We start from the raw sequence: 22,823 nt of genomic DNA, 5'->3' as shown, positions 1-22,823 counted from the left end.
CGTAATACAAACCAAAAAATAATCCCCTCCTTAGTCAAATTAACCTCTCTCGTTGTCGAGCAAATTAGTGATGGACCAAGCGGGCCATAGATGGAAAGCATCGATATCGCCAATAACTGCGTGAGTGGGTGCCAGAGGACAACCACCATCGCTTTGCATGTGGGCCAAACATATGTATGGAGAGGCGTGTGTGTGGTTGTGATGTTTGAATACCCAAAATGCACAACTTTGATGTGGCACATGCCTCTAAAACCATAAAGTCCCCACACAGAGTGAGGTTCATGAAGCATACTACATATGCTGGTCCCCTTCCCCCTCTTCAACGCATACTATATGCTCCTACCATAATACAAACCAAAAAGAATCCTCCTTGATGGTGAAATTAATTAACCTCTCCCAATGTAGGTCAAAGTGATGCATGCATGGACGACGACCTCGCGGGCCCACAGTTGGAAGCGTCACACGTGAGTGTCCTAGGATAACCACCACCTGCATGCATGTGGCCTAAAGAGGTGTTGTGTGATGTTTGAATAGCCAATGCACAACTTTGATGCGGCACGTGCCTTGGAAACTGAAAAGTCCCAACACGGAGTAATGTGTGTTCATGGACGCGTACATAGTATATATGCTAGTCCCCTCCCACCTCTTCGACGCATACTATATACTCCCATCATAACACAAAAAAGAATCAACCTTGCTGATCAAATTAACCACTCTAGTGGCTGTTGGTCGAAGTGATGGACGACGACCTCGCGGGCCCATAGAAAGCGTCACACGCGAGTGAGTGTCGTGAAGGACAACCACCAGCTGCATGTGGCCCAAACATGTATGTATGAAAGGGTTGTGTAATGTTTTAAATAAAGAATTCACGACTTTGATGTGGCACTTGCCTCACAAAACGGCCAACCCCACACGATGGCTCATGACTCGTAGTGTACTTCCATCCCCCCACCCCAGACGCGCGCGCGCGCACACACACACTGCGCATCCACCGTAACTACGATGCATGTTAAATTTTCCCATGGTGAACATATATTACCAAAGGAGGGACGTTTTAATTTTGAAAAAAACCCAGAGATCATTAAGACGTTTTAGTATATTGATTGATTTTCTAGGGGTATAATGTGCAAAGATCAATTTTGAGCTACATGCACACATGACAGCGCACCTAAAATGGATTGGAATACACATGGGTCTCACTGGGTGCATGTTTACTCCCCGTGCAAGAAATTTCAAACATTGAGAATCTTGATTTTTAAAATCTAGTACATCCAAAACTTATTTGAAATTCATGAAACTTATCGTGTTGTCATATGGACACCAATACATAGTGGTATTGTACTTTTTTGTCAAATTTGAGACAAGTTTTGATGTAATCTTGATCTTCTTACAAATGGGAGATTATTAATAATTGGGAACCAATATCGCAAACGGACTATTTATTCGAACCGTGGGTGTTAGACCAACAATGGATACGTGCCATGCTTCGGTTAAGCAATAAAGCGGCAGCATTAATCATCAAAATAGAAAAACAATATATGTGCCGCCACACCCCGTGTGTCGGTGTCAAAATCGGCGGATCTCGGGTAGGGGTCCCGAACTGTGCATCTAGGCGGATGGTAACATGAGACAAGGGACACGATGTTTTACCCAGGTTCGGGCCCTCTTGATGGAGGTAAAACCCTACGTCCTGCTTGATTGATATTGATGATGTGGGTATTACAAGAGTAGATCTACCACGAGATCAAGGAGGCTAAACCCTAGAAGCTAGCCTATGGTATGATTGTTGTTCGTGCTATGGACTAAAACCATCCGGTTTATATAGACACCGGAGAGGGCTAGGGTTACACAGAGTCGGTTACAATGGTAGGAGATCTACATATCCGTATCGTCAAGCTTGCCTTCCACACCAAGGAGAGTCCCATCCGGACACGGGACGAAGTCTTCAATCTTGTATCTTCATAGTCTTGGAGTCCGGTCGATGATGATAGTTCGGCTATCCGGACACCCCCTAGTCCAGGACTCCCTCAGTAGCCCCTGAACCAGGCTTCAATGACGACGAGTCCGGCGCGCATATTGTCTTCGGCATTGCAAGGCGGGTTCCTCCTCCGAATAATTTATAGAAGATTGTGAACACCAGGATAGTGTCTGGCTCTGCAAAATAAATTCCACATACCACCATAGAGAGAATAATATTTACACAAGTTCAATCTGCTGACGTATTTTGTGGTGTGACGTCACACCACAACCAAGCCTTTACTCGAATCGTTTTTATTATACCACCTCCGCGCGTTTAGCGAAGCGGTTTCCTTGGCACGTCTTGTCGAAGCAGAGATCGTGTTCCCCTTATTCCGGGATTCTCATCAATACGGACGTGGGTAACCCAATCGCACCCGTTGCCACGCCCCCTCCATCGAAGGCGGGTTCTAAACGGTCACGGGGACGGCTCTTGGTATTCTCCCTCTTTATAATGAGACCAAGACCCGTTCTTTTTCTTCAATCCTCAATCGAATCCGCCCCTCGCCCCGAGTTCCAACACCCAGGGCTCCAGATTCGGGTACTTTCGACCTTTGGCAATGTCCGGCTCCGACCTACGAGGCCGGTGGATGCCCTCCTCCGTCACGGAAGAGGACGTGCTAAAGCTGAGAGACGCCAGGTACTTAACCTACGAGATTTCGCATAGGTTGCCTGCCCAAGGGCAAGTTATTCCTACTGCGAGCCCGGCGAGAGTGTCGTGTTCGTGTCTCACCTCCGTCGGGGTTTAGGCTTCCCGATGGATCCCTTCGTGAGGGGGCTCATGTTTTACTATGGGCAGGAATTCCATGATTTGGCTCCGGAGTCCATCCTCCACATCTCATCATTCATTGTCGTCTGCGAAGCCTTCCTCCGCACTACCCCTCACTTCGGCTTGTGGCTCAAAACCTTCAATGTGGAGCCAAAGATGATTGAGGGGTGTCAGGCAGAGTGCGGCGGGGCGGTTCTAAGCAAGAGGGCCGATGCTCCATGGCCCGAGGGCTCTTTTCAGGAGGAGCTCGGCTTGTGGCAACAGGAGTGGTTCTATATCACCGCTCCCAGGGGCAGCAGGCAGAGGCCGCCGCCCGCCTTTCGCCCGGGCCCTCCACAATGGCTGACGTCATGGGTCAACAAAGGGCTTGACTGGGGGCCGTCCAAAGACGTACCCCTGTTGCAGGGCCGGATTCGAGACCTCCAAGACAGGGAGATCAATCTGGTCATAGTGACACAGGTTATGCTGATTCGGTGCCTTCTGCCCTGCAAACGTCGCCCCCTCCGCCTATGGGAATTTAATCCGGAGGGACCACGAGCTCTCCAACACTTCATGGGTTTGACACCCGTGGAGATGTACAAACTGTTCTTCGGATCACAAGAGATGCGTCCGGACTTGACCGAGGACGCTGGCCTAAGCTGCAATCGCCCGGATACTCAAGTAAGTAGCCCTGTGTCCGGACACATTGTCCATTTATTTATCATGGGTTTGCCTTTTAACCAGCTATCCCTTGGACAGGAGTGGATAGCGCAAGCAAAACTGATACGGTGTCCGGCCCCCCTCCCTGAGACCACGCCGGATCCCGTGTTAATCAAAATGTTGGAGGTTGCACCTTCGGAGGAGGGCGAAGGAGGGCACAGGGAAACTACCACCTCTGCCAAGGAGGCTTTCAGTAAGGGGGGAATCGAGAATCCCTCCCTCCAGGGGGAGAAGAGGACCGCTTTCGAAGACCCGGAGGCCAAGGCCTCAAAGCGGGGAAAGAAATCTGCACCGGAAGGTCCTGTGCCGGGAAGAGCCCCGGCCGCACAGTCTCCCCAAAGGAATCAGCCCTCCAGCGAGCCGTAAGTAAAAAGGGGGAGTTTTGTAATAGGGGACATCCCTACTTTATTTCTAAGGGTAACCGAAGTTTTCACCTTGTAGTTCGGATCTCAGCCCTTCTCAACAGAGCTCATCCTCGGGGGACCTTCGTCCGGAGATGATGGAGAGCAAAACACCTCCATCTGCCGCCCCGTCGGGCGGGGCGGACGACCCTGAGGTGTCGTCATGGAGGGTCTCCCCGAGTCCGGCGGGGCTGGGGAGTTTGGCACCCACTGGAGTACGGCCGGTGGAGCTGCAGGATTTGCTCGAGAGGGTGTCTATCTCAGAAGATCACCGCACATTAATGAGTATGGTGATTGAAAGGATCTCATCCGCCGAGAGCGGGTTGCATGAGGCCGTCGGAAGTTTGCTGACGGGGTTTGAGGTACACAAAAAATGACATACCTTTTGACAGTTTTGCACATGGAGTGTGCCCTGTATAGATAGTAGCCCCTGAGACTTGGTATGCTGTCGAAAGCGACAGCGTGCCGAGGATCATAATCTCAGTTATAGAATGTCGCCTTTCCTATGCAGGTGGCGGAACGTTCGGTGGCAAGCCAGACTGATGGAGTTGCCGAGCTGAAGCGGCAACTCGACGTTGCGGATGCGGACATCGCGCTGGTCAATAAACGACTTGACGAGTCACAAGGCAGGTGGTTTCTCCGTGGTCACCTAGTAAGGGAGCTGATGCCCGTTCCTTACAATTTGTATGCTTGATGCAGATGGTGCCGTTGCTGTGGAAGACCTTCAAGCAGAGCTTGCTCAAACCAAGGAGCAAGCCAGGAAAAGTGATGCGGCTGCCTCGAAGGCAGCGGAAGAGCTAAAAGCCGAAAAGGCTGCTCATTGCGAAGCAGGGAGGAGATGGCCGGAATGGCCGTGAAATTAAAAGATGCTACCGACCGCTATGAGGTTCTTGAAAGAGAACGCCGAGCGGAGCAAGAGGACCTGAAGAAGGCCGTCGCCGAAGCCAAGGATGCCTGTTGTGCGATGCGGGCTATGAAGGAGGAACTGCGTCAGGCCGGAGATATTGCGGCTGGAAAGCCCTTTCTGCTGCGTAGGAAGTTCACGGATCCGAAGTATGCTCAGTTGGGCCAATTGTGGGGTGCGGAGGATCCTTATCTGGATTTGGCGGCGAGTGCGGCGGACGCAGTCGTGCACTTCCGAAGCCAGAAGGATCACGAAATGGAAGAGCTTTTCTGGTCTCAATTCCATAGTCCGGAGTGTCCACTTCCGTTGACTGATCGGTTGGATGAGTGGGCTGAGCTGAATAGATTGTCCGGACTTGCCATGACGGATGTGGTGGCTCATTTGTGGCCAGAAAGGCCCAAGCCGGTGAGTTATTTTGGCTTGTTGCAGCAATTCCTTGGGGCGGTGCCGCATATCAAGGTGATGAAGCGGTCGACATGCATAGAGGGTGCACGGATGGCTCTCGCCCGTGTTAAGACATACTGGGCGGAGATGGATGCCAGCGATGTTGCATCCCGGGGTTCGGACAAAAGCCGATTACCCGCCGAGCACTATTTTGAGGAAGTCCTGCAGGGTGCTCGTTTAATAGAGTTGCAGTGCTCGAAAGATGTTATGTTCAAATGACATGTATGATTTGTGAGATCATGTTTATAAAGTAACGGCTTTTTATACTTGTGCGTTCAAGTATTGAACTATCTCCAGTGCGGCCATATATGTATGTATAACCTGAAAGATGGCAGTCTTTGGCTTGAGCCCCCATGCACATGGTGCGGGGGTGTTTGCAAAAAAAAGCTCTTTTTCACACTTAATCCAACGTCTTGGTCCTTTGAAGGAGGTGATAGCATAGCAAACTAGGCAACCGGACTATAATGCTTTATCACTTTCACTTAGCCATAGGAGCTCGATGGTGGGGCTACTATATAGCCCCTAGAGGCACCGCGCTCTCCAAACTCGGGGCGCGTATGTGCCTGACCGGGAAGCGGTCCTTCGTCAAAGCGGAGGAATTCTAAACATTCCAGTAGTCGATCGAGTGGTTGACCAGTCTCTCGCTATATCATGATAGTCAGTTTTCGGCTTTCTCTACTGAGGTGCTCGCCCGGCCGAACCGGGGCACAATCACAGTAGTTCTCCTGGTGCCGCGTTAGCCGATGGAGCGGAACGTAAGGCAGCAAAACACAGGAGCCGGGCAAACCCAACATTTGACCAAAGACATGATTCGGTGCTGATGCATATAAGGCCTAACTCGAGACGCCGAACACTCCCTGAGGTATTCGGTCTTTATGATACCGGGCAGAACAATGCCCTGAGCCCCTAGTGTCCAGGTACGGGCGAGAACTTCTGACATGGCCGATGCCAAAATGCCAGCCTCCTCCTCGGTTATGGTAGGAAACCGGGGTATGTGTATCAACAAGAGACAGTAAGAAAGGTTTACGCAGGGTCTTAATCTGAAAAGAATCCTTGCAACGGTCCCTGCTGCACGTCTGCGCCTGTGTCTCCGTTGTGCTGTATCCTGGACGGGTGTAGCACATGCTTCATCTGTAAAAGAGAAGAACTTAGTTTGGAAAAAATATCGTGCAAAAGATGTATTTAAAATAAAGTATGATTTGAAGATGAATAAAGTTGAGCTTTATTGGCTCTCATTGTTTATACATGCAGCCCCTTGTAAAGAGGTATGCGGCTGGGAAGCCCCTTGTTTATTTATGCCGGACTCGCCTAACCGTGTCCGGGATCTGAATGACCTATTTTTAGGGGCTTTGACCAGCAAGGTCGGATTAGTGTGTGGCTGTCAAGGCAGTCTCACGTTTTCTGTGGTCGAGGAACACTCGGAGTTACCCTTTAATGAGATTATGCCGCGTGGACCGGGCATTTTAAGCGTAAGAGACGCGTAATGCGGTATTGCGTTAAAGCGGACGAAAGCTTCACGTCCCAATAGTGCTTGATGGCTGCTTTTGAATGGGGCGATATGGAAAATGAGCTTTTCGCAACGGAGGTTGTCGGATGAACCGAACACAACCTCTAGTAGTACAGAGCCTGTACAATTGGCGTAAAGGCCTGGCGTCACTCCTTTGAAGGAAGTGCTGCTACGACGAATTTTGGTAGGGTCTATCCCCATTCTGCGGATGGTGTCCTGGTATAGCAGGTTTATATCGCTGCCGCCATCCATTAGGACTTGTGTCAATTGTAGTCCGTCGATTATGGGATCCAATACCAAAGCAGTCCCTCCTGCATTTCGAACACTTCTGGAGTAATCCTGATGGTCGAAAGTAATTGGTTTAAACATCCAACTTTGGGACTCTGCTAGGGTGGACCGTGCGGCGCGTGTTTTAGCAGGTGCCGCACTATTTTTCCTTGTTATCACATGAAGTGAGTTCACTGTTTTGACTTCTAGTGGGAAAGTCTTCTATTTTCCGGCGTGCTGCTTGTGGGGTTCGTCGTCGTCTTCGCTTGGTGTGTCGAGCCCCTTGTGTTCGGCGTTAAGTCGGCCGGACTGCTTGAAGACCCAACAATCTCTGTGGGTATGGTTTGCAGGCTTCCCGGGGGTACTATGGATTTGACATATCCTATCCAAGATTTTGTTTAGGTTGGATAGCTCATCACTGTTATCCTTAAGAGGCAGTGTTTTATAATTCGGCCGAGAGCTTTTGAACTCGGCGTTGACCGCCGTGCTATTTGGGCCATTTTCCTTATTTCGGCGCTAATCTTTTCTGCGCCGTGATTTCCCATTTCCATCCCTGACCTCGGATGTACTCGGGTCGCTGGTGCTGCATCTTGCCAGCCAGCTATCTTCCCCCGCGCAAAAGCGGGTCATGAGGCTTGTTAGCGCGGCCATTGTTCTTAGTTTTTCCTGGCCGAGGTGTCTGGCGAGCCATTCGTCTCGGACGTTATGCTTAAAGGCTGCTAAGGCTTCGACGTCCGGATAGTCGACTATTTGGTTCTTTTTGGTGAGGAACCTGTTCCAGAATTTGCGTGCTGACTCTCTGGGCTGTTGAGTTATATGACTTAAATCGTCTGCATCCGGAGGGCGGACATAAGTCCCCTGAAATTTTTCTCGAAACGCATCCTCGAGCTCTTCCCAACTTCCAATGGTATTTTCTGGGAGGCTTTTGAGCCAATGCCGAGTTGGCCCTTTGAGCTTGAGGGGTAGGTATTTTATGGCATGGAGATCGTCTCCTCTGGCCATATGTATGTGTAGGATATAATCCTCAATCCAGACTCCAGGGTCTGTTGTTCCGTCATATGCCTCTATGTTTACGGGTTTGAATCCCGCTGGAAATTCATGATCCAGTACCTCATCGGTGAAACATAGTGGGTGTGCGGCGCCCCTGTATTTAGGTGTGTCGTTGTCTTCAAACACTCGGCGGGTTGTGTTGCTCCCTGGAGTCTTCTTTTTCGGCCCATAGATGGACCTGACCGGGCCATCCTTTTTGCGAGGATCCTTATGTGGATCGTGTGTCGGCTTGTGTGCGGTGCCGCTTGCCGCTCTTAGCCTGTCATCTGGTCGTCTATCTGGCCAGGCAGCCTCTTTCTTTTTTGACTGTGGGGGCTCTACGGCCTCCTCGTCAAATTCGGGCAACAGCTTGCGCTTCGGGTAGCTCTTTGCCTGGTGACTATCGTCGTATTTATCTGCGGTATTGAGTACTTTGCTCCATCTCATTCTGAGTGCGTCCTCCGCTGTTTTGAGCTTCCGCTTTTGCTTCTTCAAACATCTTGCAGTGGCGACGAGCCTTTTATGAAGGTTCTTATGCTCCGCTGATGTGTCCGGCGTGAGATCGTCTGGACTGTTGTTTTCGCCGGGGATGTGTTGCTTGTCCAATTCATCCTGTTCGGATGGTTGCTTGGTGGCATGTTCGTCGTCCACTGCTTCGCCCTGCTCTAAGGCTAGGTCAGTATGGGTGCCGTTGTTATCGAGGCGGGACTTCGGGCGGCGCTTGCATCGCTGTTTTGGTTGTTTGTCGGGGGAGTTGTCCTTCGCCACGTCCCGTTGTTCCTCGTTATCGCTTCCCTTTGGTGTATCCACCATGTATACGTCGTGAGTTGAGTTGGCTTTCCAGTGCCCAGTAGGCGCTGGTTCTTGGTCGTCTCCGGCATCGTCGTCCATACCGCCGATGTCTTCGGAGTCGAAGTCTAGCATGTCGGTTAGATCGTCGACAGTGGCTACTAAGTGGGTGGTGGGTGGCCCTTGAATTTCTTCGTCGTCCGCATCCCAACCGTCCTGACCACAGTCCGGCCAGGTCTCTCCTGATAACGAGAGATACTTTAGCAAACTCAGGACGTCGCCGAAAGGTGAGTGTTGAAAGATGTCCGCAAGGGTGAACTCCATGATCAGCGCCCAATCGGATTCGATTGGAGGGGGCGCGGGAGGTTCGGAGTCCGGCACCTCAGAGTCACGAGCTTCACAAGGGATAAGGTCAGTATTCGGCTCCATCGCCGTAGAGGTTGCAGCCCCCGAGGCGGTGTCTAGCCACCCGTCCTCGATCTGCGCAGCCGACTCCGAATTGAGGGTCGGAGCGGACTCGTGTGCGGCCTCCGGGGCACTGTCCGGCTGCAGAGCTAAATCATGCCCATCGTGACAGTGCGGCTCGCTCGGCTGTGGCTCGAATCCATCGAAGATCAAGTCTCCGCGGATGTCAGGCGTGAAGTTCAAACTTCCAAATCTGACCTGACGGCTAGGGGCGTAGCTTTCGATCTGCTCCAGATGGCCAAGCGAATTGGCCCGCAGTGCAAAGCCGCCGAATATGAAGATCTGTCTGGGGAGAAAAGTCTCACCCTGGACTGCGTCGTTGTTGACGATCGAAGGAGCCATTGAGCCTATCGGTGACGACACAGAGGAACTCTCAATGAAAGCACCAATGTCGGTGTCAGAAACGGCGGACCTCGGGTAGGGGGTCCCGAACTGTGCGTCTAGGCGGATGGTAACACGAGACAAGGGACACGATGTTTTACCCAGGTTCGGGCCCTCTTGATGGAGGTAAAACCCTACGTCCTGCTTGATTGATATTGATGATGTGGGTATTACAAGAGTAGATCTACCACGAGATCAAGGAGGCTAAACCCTAGAAGCTAGCCTATGGTATGATTGTTGTTCGTGCTATGGACTAAAACCATCCGGTTTATATAGACACCGGAGAGGGCTAGGGTTACACAGAGTTGGTTACAATGGTAGGAGATCTACATATCCGTATCGCCAAGCTTGCCTTCCACGCCAAGGAGAGTCCCATCCGGACACGGGACGAAGTCTTCAATCTTGTATCTTCATAGTCTTGGAGTCCGGTCGATGATGATAGTTCAGCTATCCGGACACCCCCTAGTCCAGGACTCCCTCACCATGTGTCGTGCGAGCAGGCGTGAGTTGATGGGACGCATGCGAGCAGTCCGCCGTGCAGGCAGACCGGGAGGCGTGTGTGCAGGTGTGTGAATTGACGGGAGGCGTGCTCGCTGCGTAGTGTCATCGGGAGGCGTGCGAGTAGCTGTGTGAAATGATGGCAGGCATGCCAACAGTCTGGTGTGCAGGCTCACTGGAAGGCGAGCCAGCGGTTTGACCGCCGCCCGCCTCTCTCCCACTACTCCATATTAATGGCACGCCCGATCTGCCGCACCCCCATCCTTGCCACACACACAATCCTCTCTCTTCGCCTACATGCTCGATGCCGCTCTTAGTCCTCAAAGCCGTTAGTGTATGAGGATGCCGCCGAAGCACCCCATCAGAGGGAGTGATGACGCCGGGGCTGCTGAAGCACCGAAGCACAGTGTGAAGATGAAGACAGATGTTGCCGTCACCAACGGTGAGGTATCGCTGACATCGTGCTTCCACAACCAAAGCCTTAGATCCACACCAACTCCAGCGACGACTTCGGTGATGAATCGAGCGATAACTCCGATGATGACAGAGAACCGGTTAGTCATCTATACCCATTTATGTGTTAAATACATCCTAGGGTTTCTCTGGTTACTCCTCCCTCCCCCTTTCTGGAATAGAAATCCTATGGTTATGTTCTCTCAATCCATGAAATCTGAGTAATTTTTGTTAGATCCGTGTAGTGTATTGATTGTTTGAACGGTACAAATGATAAGTGATTAGTTGTTTCATCTGTGCAAATGATTTCTGCTAATAATCCGATTAGGGTTAGTGTTCGTGCTAATAATTCCTAGCCAGGTCTTTACTATTGATTTTGAATGACCTACGTATATGTTTGTGCCATTTTTTTCAAGATTGGTCTGTACATAGACGATTGTGCTTAAAAATCGAACCATAATCTTTGGATATGTCTAAAAAATAGCCATAAATTCCTAATCCTACTTTATAGCATGTAAACATTGATTTGATGCCAAATTTTGGCAATTGCCAAATGTTCACTAGAGATTAGTTTGTATTCCAAATTTGATGCCACATTTTTTTACTATATGTATAGGTGCTATCTGACAATGCCGACAACGAGGATGGAGATGGCCAGAGGAGGTACAAGAGGAAAATCCTTAGGGAGCTTTATGCAGGAATAGATAACAAGCGTATTAGGATCTGGAACGGGGGCTATCGATGCCCATTTTGCAACGAAAAGCTTCATGACGCATATCAAAGTGTTCTGATGCATGCAAGAGGACGAGTCATTGGTTCCTTCAGGCATAAGTATTCTCGTAGGGTGGCGCACACCGTGTATGTTGAGTACCTGGAGAAGCTTCACGATCATGCCGGCATATGAGATGAGATGTTGGATTGAACTATGCATGGCTATCTAGTGTCTTAATAATAAATGTGCTTGAGTATGCTTAATGACGGTTGAACTATATATGGTTGAACTATGCTTGTGTATGACTTATTATCTATGCCCGAGTATGTTTAATCTACGTTTACTTATGTCTAAATGTGGGATATGGATTCACTCAGTTCGGTTCATGGAATTTTATGCATATTAGGGTGAATGTTTAGCGTGGGTAAAACTTTCAGATACAACCGATGAAGGAAAAGTGGAACCACCCCGAAACATGGTTATTTTACCAAATTGAAACCGTGTGGAATGACTTCCATTTTCCCAGTTACGTCAATCACACACGGTTGGCTCTAGCAAAACGTTGCCTCCGAAAATCTTTGTGGAGCAGAAAGCCCTCACCACCCAATTCAAAAAGGATAAAAGAAAACCCTCACCACCCAATTCAAAAAGGAAAAAAGAAAACCCTCACCATCCCCACGTCACAAAAACCCTTACCCCGCCCGCCACCCCCTCCGATCCCCATTCACACCTTCCCAAGCTTCTGTGCGACTCTGCATGGCACCGCCTATCGCCGTGGCAACCACTTAGCTTAACGCTTGTCGCCAATGCTAGGCTGCCGACAAACCCCACCGCATTTGGCCACTTCCGCTTGTCGTCGCCTATCGCCATCGACTTTCTCAACGCGCCTCGCCGTCGACCCAGAGTCCGCCCGATTGGGGAATCTGTCGTATTGAGGTTTTTTCTCATGGACAACAAGGTAACTAATTTAATGAGATATTCTCTCATATCTTATCCCAGTTCATCTGCCTCCTTTAATCACTCAGCCAAAATTACCGTGAATTCATTTTTATTCGAGCTGATTTGAGGGTTTTATTTCGTTCATAGGGTGTACAGTACGCAGACACGTTAGGACTTTGCGGCCTCGGCCAAAAATCTGTGGATTTCCATCTCATCATACTAGATGACTTGAGGATGAACGCGGTATGTTCAATCTCACCCTACATCGGTTGGCGTGGCCTACTTTTCTGAACATATATTATATATTGCTACGTTTGGATAAAAGGTGCCACATGCAGCATATACGTCAAAGGGGAGTTTTTTTCCTCTTCTTTCTATATTAGGCAAATTAATGATGTATTGTTCTTTCTATTACTCTCATATTTCCATGACATCATGGTTACACTATCTATTTAATTATAGATTTTTGTCCTTTGATTTCAACTGCTATACAGTTCTTTCAATTTCGCCCATATTTGCATGTTACCATATTCTTTAACAATCCTACCATTTTCTACAACACGTCCCTTGCTATGCAATCTGTAGTACACAATCTTTCCATTTACATAACTCAAGACTGTAGGGATGTCATACTAAACACAAACCATGGATTTACAATCGTTGCTTCTGTAAGACTTGATGAATGCGGTGACTCCTATTTTGCCATGGGCCTCTGGACAAAAATTTCTAAGTTTTATGTACTGAAAGCCGACATTAAATTGCACTTCACATAAAAGAGCCTGGTCATGAGATATATGCTAACTTCCCCGACGATATCATCCGTCCATACTTTGGTCGAAGTAAGTGTTCTTTTCAAGTATCTGCATGTTGACTTACGTAGCAATATCAAAGGAAATGTGTAGTATTTAAGCAACCAATTGTTATTCCATTTTCTTACTCTATTCCTACCTACTAACTTCTAGTTACCAATACATTTTTCTTTTTCCCTGTTTTAACTAAATATTCCCTGTACTCCCACTTCTATCAGAAAGCGCTGCTGGCGAGGAGACTCCGGAGGTGGAGAACGAGGCTGCCAACAAGTGGAGGCGGGTCGAGCAAGAACCGGAAGCGACTCCAGTAGGCCTAGACTTCATCAGCAGCCTCCCCAATGATATGTTGATAGTCATCATCTCCCTCCTCCCAATCAAATATGGGGCGTGAACAACTGTCCTTTCCCAGTGGTGGCGCCCCCTATGGCACTCCACCCCTCTCGACCTCATCGACGCCCACGAGCTCTGCCATGGCTATCACAAAAGCTTGGATGCATTCTCCCAGATCCTCGGTAGTCACCATGGCCCAACCAGAGGCCTTAGCATGGGCAAGTCCCGTTCCAACGGCAAGGACCGTGCCAAGATTTATGAGTGGTTCCGATCCCCCACCCTAGATCAGCTCAAGGAGCTCACTTTTAATGATGGGCATATGCGCTCGCTGCCAACGTCCGTGCTCCGCCTCACGCCCATGCTGTGCGTTGCCAAGTTCATGAACTGCCATCCCCCTTAATGATGCACACGCTCTTATTCTACCATGACTGAAGCACCTCGAGCTCGTCACCGTCTACCTCCCGAAGGATGACATGGAGCGCCTGCTCCGCAGCTATACTACACTCGAGTACCTTCGTCTTCAGGCGATCAATGGGTTGAGTAGCTTCCACATCACCTCCATGACTCTTCGGACTATGTATGTGTGTTGTTGCTGCTACAGCAAGAGATCACAAAAGGTGTACCACAATACAACATTGAGGACACACCTTCACTTGAAAATTACTTGTACTTTATCAGGAAGGTCCAACAAGAATCAATGTCATTTCTGCGCCAAAATTGACAGTGGTGGGCTACTCGTCTGACAAATACTCCAAACTTGTTATTGGATCCACACCCGTTCAGGTACAATAATTGCCTTCTACCTCTCCTTCTTGAAATTAACATTATTTCTAATTTTGAAGATGTATGTTCGTCTGTCAACCAGAAAATGATTCCGACAAGCTTGACCCCAAATCTGCGCATAGTGAAGGTCTTCGCACTAGAATCTATCGGCCCCAACCTTGACCAAGTTGTTAGTTTCCTTAGATTCTTTCCGTGCCTGGAGAAGCTATATATCGAGGTGATGTTCCTTTCCTGTTAAATGTTTAACCATAAGGGATTTCAAATTTTGACACCTTTTCCCAAGTTTGCAATGACAATGTACTACGATTTCTGAAGGAATTTTGCAGGATTTCAGTACATACATGTTTCCCCGCCCATATTGGTTGCTTGATCCATATGGTTACAATCCATAAGCATTTCTCCTTTGGATTCATTTGTACTAGTTTTCTTAGGGAACTTTTCATCCACTCCAACCTCTTGTGAAGAAGGCTAAATTTTTCTAGATTGTAATAAAATGCCCATGTTAATCATGTCGGATCGAAGATGGCACGTTAGTGGATTTTACAAATCCTACAAACCAAATAGGCATGTAGTAGTGTTCAAAACTGCATGTAGGCACTAACACATTTTCTTCTTTTGTAGATAAGATTAGGCCCAGTGGTGGATAATGTGATAGAATATAACAATCACATCGAATGCCTAGATCTACGTCTCTCAGAAATTACTCTGAACTCATACCGAGGGATCTTACCAGAGATTATATTTGCCAGGTTCTTTGTTGTCAGAGCAAGGGTGTTGAAGGTAATGAGGTTTTCCCTACATTTATTTTGCAAAAATGAATGGTTTGTTGATCAGCGCCAGCGGTAGAGGCAGAATGGAAAAGGCTCCGAAAAAGATGAGTTTCATTTTGGAACTTCAGCTGACAAAGTAATGGGAAGTCATTGTGACAACCCCATACATGACTTCTCAGTGGCCGATCCCTTTGCTAAAATGATGAGGTTTCGAAACCAGCCTTACAAGTGGTAATATTAGTTTGAACCTCTCTTATATCCATGTTCAACTGATCAGTGTGGGCGTTTGCAACTGAATGAGCTGAATTTCATTTCTAATATCAGTTTGAACCTTGTAATATTCAAATTTGAGCCATATAACTCTAGAATTTGAACCTTGTAATATTTCGAGTTTTTGTGGTACAATCATTGAAATGGCATCATATGAGACTCGTATATTGGTAGTACTATTTTGACCTTAATATGCGATGGACTTAGATTTTGTTAACCATTCTCGAATGTGTTTCCCTTGTTGATATCATCACAAATGATCTGTATAGCTAACTTGACTGCAATCTTCGACATTATTGCACACAATTGGTTTCTTCAACCATGTGCCCTATAGAGGAGAATTAATTATAACACTCGAGTGTCCACCATCACCCTTCTGTGTAACTTTGACCTCATCACCCATGGGTAAACTTATGATCGGAGTCATTCCACACACTTCATTTTTTGAAAGATTTTTGCCAATAAACGCCCATGATTTGCCCCTCTTCTAGCCGACGCATGGCCCAAGTAGCCGGGCGGGAAGCTTGTGCGGTAAACTGCACAGTTGGGCAGTATCAGGCTCACATTTGGCGCCTCTTCCAGCCCACGCGTAGTCAAACAAAACACATGCGGGATGCTCAAGCGTGCACTGGAATCCTCTGCTATGAACACGGTGACAAGACGTGATGATTATAGGCCGGCTGACCCTCATTTATTACACCAGCCATTTAACCCTTGTGTCTCTTCATCCTTACGACACCCCACTATTGCAAGAAGCACACCCACAACGACAAATTCTTAGAGGGTATCCTACGCGGATCCAATGGCGCTCCGAGCGGCTGTCGACGACGAGCATCAGTTCACCATGCATGCCGTGGTGGACACCCACAGAAGGTTCATGGAGCTCTTGGTGGTGTACACCAACAACCAGGTCTCGGTGGAGCACTCCATCCACATCATGGAGCTGTCGCTTGCTGAGGAGAAGTACAAGGTGGTCGGGTTCGACCTCGAGTACACCCACGCTCGTGCCGGGTCTCGTCCCAAGGTCACCGTTGGCCAGATGTACATGCACAATCACATCCTCGTCTACCACTACTGCCTGGCCACAAGGCCTTGTGAGTGTTTTGCCAGGTTTGTCAGTAACCCCCACTACATGTTCTCTATGGTGGACATCACCAATGATGTAAAGGTGCTCAAGAATTTGGGCATCGCCTACCAGAATCTTGTCGACATCCAGGGCTAATACAAGATCTGGGGCAACAAGGAGCTTGAGAAGGATTCACTGGTTCACCTCGTCAAGGCCATCATCGAACCCTACTACAGAGACATGAAGGAATCATGCAACAAGGACAAGCATGCCTGGCACTTGGCCTGGATGGAGAAACTCGACAAAAGCTCATGTCGTGTATGCAGCCAAGGAGTCATACACGAGCTACGAGATGTACAAGCGGATCGTTGACATGAGTAAGTGCCTCCTTCCCCAAAACGGCTCGGGATTTTGCCGGAAGCAGAGCAATGGCAAGAGTCATCACAACAAGAAGTAGATGATTAGATCCTTGTTTCTCCTAGTTTAGTATGCAGTAATTGCTTACTTTGGTGTGTGGAAATGTTATGTGTGTAGTCACTTGTGTAATTGTATGCTTAATTTGGTTATGTAATGCTCTTTTTAAGTATATATGTTGATACTCTGTAGACAAAGTGTAGATGTTGTGCGGACAGAGCAAATCGCATCGCACACGGGCAAAACAATGGAACCCGTCGGTGATGATTTCATCAATCACTCATAATTGTATACCAGCAATCGTTTGCTCACAACATACACGACTTGTTAACAGGAATCGTCTATGTTCTTATCGGTCTTCCCACACATTTCTGATTACTGACCTATTTCCCGCGTATCACACACACATCTTGTTAAGTTGAACTGTTTCTATTGTGTTGGCTAATCGCAAATAGTTCATCCGAGTGAACTGTATGCCATATATCGCACACACCTTGATCTGACTTACTATTTCTATTGTGTTGCCTAATCACAAACAGTTCATGCGAGTAAACTGTATGTCGTATATCACACAAACCTTCATCTGTATGACCGTTTCTGCTATTATGATCATCACAAATAGTTAATTCGAGTGAATCGTATGCCGCACATCGCACACACAACTAAAATTTGAACCGTGTTTGATGTATCCGCCATCGCAAATGTTTTGCATTGTTTTTGACATTTTTACGTCTTTGTTTGTGATTAATGCATCGCACACAGTTTCATCGAAGGGTCTGTGATTGTCGTGTCGCGTTAGCAGCATCCTGCAGTAGTGTACAAAAGAGATGAGCTGGATAGGTCGTACCTCGGCAAATAGTCTTTCATGAGCATATTGTTGCCGAGAGCTCGGTTGTGTAGAATGCAAAGGCGGCCGACCATTGATCTGCAATGCTTCTTCTTGTTGGCTTCGAATTTAACGATGATATGCAACAAGAGCAGATGCCTGGCATCTTCTTCGAATAACATCTCCTCTATGCCAGAATCATCTAACTTCGAAGACGAGGATGAACTTCATTCATCCATATAAAATTCGCAACTTCACCGAATTAAAAATTGGTAGAAAAGCTCTATATCTTACCTTTGGATGGATTAAAATCTGATGAAAGCAAAGTCGTAGCCGCCGCATCCTCCTGCTCCCCCACCGCATGCCGAATCAAATTCCGTAGCCATCGCCAGCCCCTACTTCCCCTCGCCCCCTACCCGCAGCTACGGCTTGTGTGGACGGTGGCCGCTCAATTGTGGCTGGAGCAGCCGGATCCCTACACAACAAAGGACCCCACAAAACCACCAGCCGGATCCATGGCAATGATGGCTGCTTCCCACCCACAGCAAGAGATGGGCACCCGTTAGCTCCAATCTTGATGGAGAAGACGCAAGCGAGAACGGTCGAAGCTCTCCATGGCACGGAGTGGCCGGACGAAGCAAAAAACACCGGAGAACTAAGGTGGGGCAGGGGTGGAACAATGGGAGCGAGCGGGAATTTCCATCTTGCCAAGTTGCGAGGGATAGAGGGAACCACAAATGAGGAGTGGAAAACCACAAATTTGACAATTGTTGACCAAAATTTGGAGGTCATCACAAAAAAATTGCGGGACGGGCCGATATATGGGACCTGGTCGGGATGATATTTTGTCCTTGTCCAGTATATCAGCAGTTATTTTATGGGTCGGGCTAATATAGCGCATCCGCTAGAGTTGCTCTTATAGCTTGTTTGGCATCCATCATCTAGAGTGGAATTCATGTCTTGTTTATGAATTCCGAAGTCAACGTGTTTGGCCATCCCGAAATTGAGCGTTAGAATCTATTCCACGATTCCACCAGCGCGTTAGGGCAAGTCCAAACGGAAATCCTATGTTATAAAAGCATCTCCAATAGTTATCCTATTTTAAGGCACCATTTTATGCTCAGAGTAAAATTTAGGGCACCAACAAGTGCTTTTTTGGCATGACAAAGTGTCGTATCCAACAACTGCAGTATAATAGGGCACCCAGAATAGCAAAATCATTTTTAAACCAATATTCAAACTACTTCAACCATATTTCATACTACTTCGGAACTACTTCACCACGTGACACATGTGGTAAGCAATCCAAACTATTCCAAAAGGAGCTACTTCGATCACATTCAAAATTTGTACATGCAACATAGTACAACTACAACATGCAAACTACAAACACACTATAGATTATCCCACTCAATATCACCATCATCGGAATCCTCCTCCTTCTTGAACCTGGATGAAGGCCCCGCCTTGGAGTTGTTCTTGCGCTTAGACTCCTCAAGACCCCTCTTCTAGTAGAACTGCATATTGTTTTGCACATACTCTGGGTGCTCCCTCGAAAACCTCGCCATTGCCTCCTCATCGCTCTCTTGGATGTTGTCTTGCTCGTCATAACAATTTGGGTCACTAGCTTGATCGGGCTAGACTCAATAGTGACTGGAGGCCTGACATGCTTCATCACTGTCGGAGACTTGATCTCTAGAAAGTTGAGCTTCTCATGCGGCATCCGAGCCTCCACGCACTACTGCAATGACCTGCTAACGCGGCACATGAATCAGAGACCCTTCAACCAAACTGTGTGTGATGCATGCATTGCAAATGGTGTCATAATAAAATCTTCGCCAATAAGACAAACTATGTGAGATGGCAGAGACATCAAGCACGATTCAGATTAGAGTTTCATGTGCAATACATGGCATACATTCGATCCATACAAGCTATTTGCGATGAGCCATGACAACAAAAATTACAGCCAGATCAAGGTGTGTCGATATACGACATACAGTTCACCCAGATGAACTATTTGTGATTAGCCAACACAATAGAAAACGATCAGCCAGATCAAGGTGTGTGGGATATACGACATACAGTTCACTTGGATGAACTGTGTGCGATGAGAGAAAACAAACACAAATGATTCAGCTTAATAAGATGTGTGTGATACATGACAAACATGTTAGTAATCAGAAAATGTGTGGGAAGACCGATAATAACATAGATGATTCCTGCTAATAAGCCGCATGTGTTGTGGGCAAGCGCTTGCTGGTATACAATTGTCAGCGATTGATGAAATCATCACCGACGGGTTCCCTAGTTTTGTCCGCGTGCGACGTGATTTGCTCTGTTTACAGAAGAACAACATATATAACCAAAATAAACATCCAATTACATAAGGACTATAGAAAACATTTGCACACACCTCCATAAACAATTACATGCATTCTAAACTAGGAGAAACAATCATCTAATCATATACCTCTTGTGATGCCTCCACTGCTCTATGGCTTGATCCCTTGCCTGGGGCAGGACGAAGTCACTTACTCAGGTCAATGATCCGCATGTACATCTCATAGCTTGGGTACGCGTCTTAGCCGCATACTTGACATCTTCTTCATCCAGTCTCTGCTCCTAGCACCGTGCAGGCGATCTTGTCCTGCTTGCTCTCATCCTTCATCTTCATGTTGTAGGGGTCGATGATGGCCGAGGCGAGGCTAACCAGGGAGTCATGCTTGTTCTTCGTGCTACCCCATACCATGTAGTGGCTATAGAAGTTGAGAAGATCCCGGTAGACGAAGCCCAAAATTTCGAGAACTTTTAGATCGTTGTTGGTGTCAACCATAGTGAAACTATGGTCAAGGCTGTTGATAAACCCGGTGAAACACTCGCAAGGCCTTGTGGCCAGCTGGTAGTGGTAGATGAGGACGTGATGACACACACACAATTGGAAACGATAACCTTCTTATCATACCCAGCACGACCGCTGGTGAACTCGAGGTCAAAGACGACCAATTGGTACTTGTCCTCAGCAACCAATTGTTCCATAGTGTGGATGAAGCTCTCCATCGAGACTGGCACATTCGTGTACACCACTAAGAGGCCCTTCCCCCTCACGTGGGTGTCCACTACGTGACGCATGGTGACCACCAACTGCCCATCGTTGTCGCTAGCCGCTGGGAGTGCCATTGGAACCACGGGGAGCGCCATTGGAGCCGCTGGATATCCTCTCTGTATGCGTCATCTTGGGTGTGCTTATTGTGTCCTGGGGTGCAAGAGATTAAGTAAATGGCTGATAACCCACAAGTATAGGGGATCCTTTGTAGCCTTATCGATAAATAAGTGTCGAACCAAATGAGGAGCTAAAGGCAGAACAAATATTCCCTCAAGTTCTATTGACCACCGATACAACTCTACGCACACTTATCATTTGCTTTACCTAGAACAAGTATGAAACTATTTTGCGAGAATAAAACTACGAGTATCTTGCAAGAATAAAACTACGAATAAAATGCAAGGTAGTAAAAGTAGATAGCTTTTGTCAATAAGAAAGTCATTTGTCCCTAGGCAATCGATAACAAGTACCGGTAATCATTCTTGCAATTTTATATGAGGGAGAGGCATGAGCTAACGTACTTTCTCTACTTGGATCATATGCACTTATGATTGGACCCCTAGCAAGCATCGACAACTACTAAAGATAATTAAGGCCGTGAAACCCAACCATGGCATTAAGTATCAAGTCCTCTTTACTCCCATACGCCATAACCCACTTATTCGCGTTTAGGCTGCTGTCACCCCCGCAACACTGACAATAAGCAAACCATGAACATATTGCAAGAACCTACAGCGGGGGGCCCTCACGTTTGCGCGAGACGAAGGGCACCTTAGAATAGCACCATAAACAAAATATACAATCATACCAACCAAGATCACGATTAACCCATAGGACAAAACAGATCTACTCAAACATCATAGGATAACCACATATCATTGGGAAATAATATACGGAGTTGAGCACCATGTTTAAGTAGAGATTACAGCGGAGAGAAGGGGTGTTACACCGCTGCATAGAGGGGGAGAAAGTTGGTGTTGACGGTAGCAACATTGTTGATGTAGATCGTCGTCATGATGCTTGCCCCGACGGCACTCCAACGCCACTAGGAGAGAGGGGGAGAGGGCCCCACTCCTTGTTCTTCTTCCTTGGCCTCCCCCCTAGATGGGAGGAGGGTTCCCCCTCTGGTCCATGGCCCCCATGGCGGCGGAGGGGCGGGAGCCCCTTCGAGATTGGATCTCCCTCTCTGTTCTCTTCTATTTCGCGCTTCCTAGATCTGGCCCTTCACGGTTTCTTAAATTCCCAGAGATCTGTAACTCCGATTGCGCTAAAAATTTTACATGATTTTTTCCATAAATTATCTTTCTTGCACTTGAAGAAGGGCTCCAACCGACGTTCAAGGAGGGCACAAGACACCAGAGCGCTCCTGGGGCCTGTGGCGCGCCTTAGTGGGTTGTGGGCTCTATGAGGCCCCGTTTGTGTTGATTCCACCTCCTAAGAATAACATATATTCCAAATTAATTCTCTATAAATTTTTATCGCGTTTGGACTTTGTTTGATATGGATTTTTTGCGATATAAAAAACAGGAACTGGCATTGGGCACTGGATCAATAGGTTAGTCCAATAAATCATATAAAAAGTTGCCAAAAGTATGTGAAAGTTGTATAATATTGGCATGAAACAATCAAAAATTATAGATATGACGGAGACGTATCAACATCCCCAAGCTTAATTCCTGCTCGTCCTCGAGTAGGTAAATGATAAAAATATAATTTTTGATGTGGAATGCTACCTAGCATAAACTTGATCATATATCTAATCATGGCATGAATATTAAGACATAATTGATTCAAAACAATAGTCTATAATTTGACATAAATACATCAATACTCAGGCATTCCAATGAAAAATCATGTCTTTCAAAATATCAATGCTAAAGAACGCTATCCCTACAAAATCATATAGCCTGGTCATGCTGTGTCTTCTTAACACAAAGTATAAATCATGTACTACCCCGGTGTCAGCCAAGCAATTGGTTCATACTTTTTAACGCGCTTCAGCTTTTTCAACCCTCACGCAATACATGAGCGCAAGCCATGGATATAGCACTACGTGTGGAATAGAGTATGATGATGGGGGTAAATATAGAGAAGACAAAAAGTAAGAAATCTCACATCGACGTGGCTAACCAACAGGCTATGGAGATGCCCATCAATTGATATCAATGCGTGGAGT

Source organism: Triticum dicoccoides, chromosome 7B (genome assembly GCF_002162155.2).
Source record: "Triticum dicoccoides isolate Atlit2015 ecotype Zavitan chromosome 7B, WEW_v2.0, whole genome shotgun sequence".
Taxonomy (NCBI): Eukaryota; Viridiplantae; Streptophyta; class Magnoliopsida; order Poales; family Poaceae; genus Triticum; species Triticum dicoccoides.
This window is presented reverse-complemented; position numbering follows the sequence as displayed.